This window comes from Bidens hawaiensis, unplaced genomic scaffold, assembly GCF_021521415.1.
Source record: "Bidens hawaiensis isolate Kalapana, Puna unplaced genomic scaffold, B.hawaiensis_p1.1 tig00004474_1, whole genome shotgun sequence".
In the NCBI taxonomy this organism is placed as follows: domain Eukaryota; kingdom Viridiplantae; phylum Streptophyta; class Magnoliopsida; order Asterales; family Asteraceae; genus Bidens; species Bidens hawaiensis.
This window is the reverse complement of record NW_027491269.1, coordinates 225,245-230,472: the sequence shown is the minus strand read 5'-3', so window position 1 is coordinate 230,472 and position 5,228 is coordinate 225,245. Positions and strand designations below refer to the sequence as shown.

General features: G+C 40.7%; 1 non-coding gene across 1 annotated transcript; it reads right to left on the bottom strand.

The window, feature by feature from the left end:
- Nucleotides 1-3,876: 3,876 nt before the first annotated feature.
- TRNAW-CCA (transfer RNA tryptophan (anticodon CCA)) lies at nucleotides 3,877-3,948 on the bottom strand. The gene has a single exon. It is a non-coding gene; the product is annotated as a tRNA-Trp (tRNA).
- Nucleotides 3,949-5,228: the final 1,280 nt, after the last annotated feature.

Sequence of the window (5,228 nt, the reverse complement as noted above, 5' to 3'; positions counted from 1 at the left end):
CATGTCCTTTACGTCTATGCATTCTTCAGTGTTGTGGCCTTTTGTCTTGTGGAAGTCACAGTATTTGCTCCGATCAGCATCGTGACGATGTCGGATTATTGGAGGCTTTGGCCATGGGAGCTCTTCAGTGGCGAATATCTCAGTGACGCTTTTGGTGAGTGGCGTCCATCTGGAGTTCCGGTGCGACTGTACATTATCCCTTCCGCCCACTCGATGTTGCAAGCCGGATGAGGTGTCAAAGTTTACCCTTGACTGCCAAATGCCTAGCTTTCGCTTTTTATTTAGTCTGGCGGTGAGGACGTTGTCTTCTCTCGTCTTCTGAGTGTAGAGGTTTGTGCTCTGTGGGAGATCTCTACCCAGTTGCTTCTCTGTTTCCGCATAGCGTTTTGCTGCTGTCATGATGCCATCCCATGTGGATGGCATGCCATCTTTACCCGTTAGGGTGCGGATGAGCTCTGGGTCATGTGCGCCCTGGATGAAGGCAGCGCGAACAAGATCTTCGCTGATATTGCCCAAACTTAGCTTCTTTGAGTTGAAGCGAGTGATGAAGTTTGGCAGAGATTCATCTTCCTCTCGTATGCATTTGAGGATTGTCCATTGCTCCTCGGTATACTTCCGTTGCTGGCTGAAGTGTTGGCTAAACTTCTGTTGGAAGTCTGCCCAGTCGTAGATGTGGTTGACCGGTAGACGATCAAACCAAGCTCTAGCAGCCCCAACAAGCGTCATTTGGAACATGTAGCACCACGTGGGTTCCGTCCAATTGCTGACGGTTGCCCCCGCTATGAACCTGTTCAAATGATCGTCTGGATCAGATAAACCGTCATATGTGCCTATGTTAGGCATTTGTTTGGCACTCTTTGGGGCGATTGCTTCCGCAATGTCCCTTGCAAACTTGGACGTTCCTGCATTCGCAACGTTTGGTCTGAACGTTTTGGAGAAGTCTCGTGGACTTCCACCTGTGCTTTTTGGTTTGAAGGCTTGTCCAAAATGCCTTTTCGGTTGGGATTCCGTTTCCTTACGCTTCCCTTTTGCCCTATGGCGAGGGTTCGCGTCGGAGTCGGATTCCTCCGAGTCATCCTCCCAGTATTCGAATTCGTCGGCCTGTTGCACGGAACGCAAGCGTTCGTCCAACTCAGCCTGGAATTCCTTTTGTCGTGCCTCCGCCCATGCCTTAACTTCATCGAGAGTCTGGCGGGGGAGTCTTCGTTTCTCAAACTGGGTATCGGTGGATCCCAGTAGGCGATCATTTACTGCACTTGCCCCAGCTTTGGTAAGTGGGGTAGTGTTCGTAAAATTTACTTCACTTGCCCCGGCTTCGGTAGCCGGGGTAGTGTTCGTAAAAACTGTGTTGCCGGTATTCCCCCCAGTAGCTGGGGTTGTGGTTACCGGAATTTCTCTAACCATCTTTGTAAAAGTTTGAAAAAACTGGAGAAAATTGTAGTTCTAGCTTTATGCACGGATGGCGCCAATGAAGAAACACTAACCGGACCCCGGACAGATTACTGGTAACCTGGGGGTTGGATAGCTGTTTCCCACGAGGGGTTAGACCCTTGGAAGATGGTTCTTCTGATAACCTGCAAAACAGACACCGTGAGCTCGTCACTGAGAAGGGGGGGGTTCCTCCTTGTGACCACCCTCCGGCGTGAGAATCAGACTAGATTGCTCTTTAAATATAAAAGTATATTAAGAGATTGCTAGAGCAGATATCAGGTATATTATGATGATATAAGATAATGTAATGTTGAGATGATCATACCATTTGGGGTATTTATAGCCGAAGGTAGGTTTCCAAGGAGGTATGGCCGGCTGCTACAGTGTTCCTGTTCATCAACAGTAGCCTACGCACGTGCCCTGCTGGTAGTTGGTGGGTAGGCAGCGGCTGATAGTGACCAGGCCTGCTGTGTACTATTCCCTTTCCACCAACTGCCGGCTACGCACGTGGTATGACAGTAGTTGGTGAGTAGGCAGCGGCTAATAGTGATACAGTACAGGAGCATGCTGCTCGCCATACTGTATCAGTGAGCTGTCGTATCCCTGATCAGATCTTTCGCCCATACCTCGTCAGGTACAGTAAAAGATCCTTCAGTATACGGACTGGCTTATTTGGGCGGGAGTATTCCCCCTCCCGCCTCTGTGCGGGATTGCTCCCGGCTTGGCTCATTCCTTCAGGTGACACTGAATGATCGAGAGCTAAGTGCCTTGTGCGTGTAGCCATGCTGCGCGGGTGGCCTTCCCTAATGGCTTGTATCCGAGGCTGCGGGGACAGGCGGAGTCCTTCACCATTGGGAGGCATTTCCTGCGGGACCAGCTTGCGTACTGCGTGTAAGGACGTCACGTCTCTGAGCATGGTTGGTCCTGCGGATCCAGTTGGTCTCTGCGCAGACGTCCCTGTTTAAGGTGAGTCTTGCGGGTCCAACTGGGCTCTGCTGGGACCTACCTCTTCACCCGGCAAGAATAAGACATGCTATCTTATGTTCGTTTAGTTTGCCTGAGTGGAATGAGAAAATGAACCGACATGAATACTTTCATCATCAGACATTCTGCTTCATTTATGCAAAAAGTGTTCACATTCTATTTTTCGGTATCAAATTAGTTCGTAAATTCTTAACATAAATAGGTTTAAATTTTATTACAAAAGTAAGATTCTCACAATGCAATCTTATATAACTTACAACTTCTTTATATTTATCGCAATCTCAGAATATAGAGATATCTATTTTGCATCTCCACAAAATGTTGTCCACACCATATATATAATTTCAAGAATAGTGTTATACTGATGATTAATTAAGGGGGTGTTTGGGATTACTTTATAAAGCAACTTATGACTTATTAACTTTTAAAAAAGTTACAAGGTGTTTGGTATTGTGTGTTATTGTAAGGGGATAAGTTAATAAGTTATAAAGTTATTATAACTTATTAACTTATGAAAAACGTTATAAAGATGTAAAATAAGAAATCCCAAACAGTGTGTTGTGACATGTTTTTACTTTTAAAAGTCAAGCCAATATATCTGTAGAGTTTGGTTATCATAGACTCTTAGTTGAGTAAAGCTTTGAGATCCCAAGTTTGATGTTTATTGGTCTTAGTTATGCCATAAAAACGTAGGGTTTCCTTTCAATTCATGTAATCTTAATGTAAAAGTTATCATATATGATAATTTTATTCTGTATATTGTATTTTGCTCAACTAATAAATATTTTATTTCCATTCATTACCCGTGTGCAGTGCGCGCATATAATGTATATATGTGTGAACCCTCGGGTGGGAAAAAGTGAAATTGCACTAATTTTGACGTTATTTTACTGATCTTGTGAAAATAACGTTAAAAGTGGCGGAAGGTTAATCAGGCATCATGTAGTGGCGTTGATAGCCGAAAGACAAGGGTACATGCACCGATCAGCCGGTGCCCCGATGATTGAGTGTTATGTGCCTTATGTCCAAGGCTTGATGCAAAACTACTATCGAGCCAGGGGGTCTCACGGGAAGTAGCCTCTCTATCCCTATGGGGTAGAGGTAGACTGTCTACATCTTACCCTCCTCAGACCTTACGCTATTGATAGGATATACCGTGTACGATGATCATGATGATGATGATGACCCGTGTGGTACACATGTTTGAAGCTAGTAGTTAGTTAACATATATTTACAAAGAGAGAAAGATGGAGAAGCTCACGTCTATATTTATAAAATAGTGAAGTCGCTTTAGCTCGATTATTACGAACAAAATAAATATGACTATTGCAACGGAAATAATTATTGTGTTTTTTATTGTTAAATAATCATATTATGTATAAACTCTAGAGCTAAAATAAAATAAATAGACTTAAAATTGCAAACTAAATTAATGTAAAAAGCATTTGTTTAAAAATGTTTTGAACCTGACGTGAATCGAACAGGCAAACTTCTGATCTGGAGTCAGACGCGCTACCATTACGCCACAGATCCACCTGTGTTAACAACGAAATTTTATTTAACATTCTTTAACCCATGGTCTGCATCTGTTACAATTGAAATATTGATGGTAACATGATTTGTGTGAAGCTTTTAAATCATCTCATGATGGATGATGATGTTTTGGAAATATCTTATCTTGTGGGTGGATTGCTAACTTGATACGGTCCAAATACTGAACGGATAAGCAACAACCCCGCCCGTTTTATGGATTAATCATTGAAGATAAAGACGAAAGTATGTAGAGTTAACAACAATTCAATTTACTTATGTTTTTTTAAGCTTGGTTTTGAATATGAATTGTTTCTTTAGGTGTATCCTTGATCTTTTTTTTTCCTTTAAATATTGTTGAACCTTTTATTTTCAGTTAGAAAGAATTAAGTTTTGTTTTCGCTTCTTCTTATGTTCCTTGAAGATTCCCGGCTCCTCTCGAATAGGACAGCACATTAACCATTGCCCTTATGCCTTCAAGATATAACTGCATGGCATCTATGGATGCTCAGAACACAATAACTTTTTTCCCACGTCACAACTTTTTAGTCTTTGTCAGGTTTTATCAGGCCCATCTCCGATAATGATAAACAAAATTTAGGCCTCGTGCAGTCGTGCGAGATAAAATTCGGGCCTCCTCCTTAGTTAAATACCCGCCCCATTAGGGTATCGGACGGGTTTGGGATTACCTTTGAATTTTTCACATATTTGGGACAGGTATGTGATTTGTAACATACCGATTATCCGACTCGATTACATAGCCCCATTTACCATATAGTATACCCGATTGTAACCCGCCATAATAATTTTTTAATCTATTTTATGTATGTTAATATACAAACTACAATATACATTATTACATTCAAAGAGTATATACTATACAAACTAAAAATGTTAAGTTTCATTTAGTTTTATCCTGATTTAATATTTAATATTTTGATTAAATCAGTTGGTTGCATGCATCTTCTCATTAAATAATCCAAAGGTGTCTTTTATTTTCTTGAATATATATTAATTGATTTTTGTTTGTGTTAGAAATTGAATTTAATAGAGTATTAATTGTGTTGAAAATGAATCTAATTGAGTATATTAATAGATTATTAATTCCTCTGGATTTTATCAAATTAAGTTTGGGCTCATATTGTCATATATATATATATATATATATATATATATATATATATATATATATATATATATATATAGGATTAGGTTCATTTTAGAAGTGTTTTTTATTGCGAAAAGTACGAGAAATGAGTCCGACCAATCATATTTTTTTTATT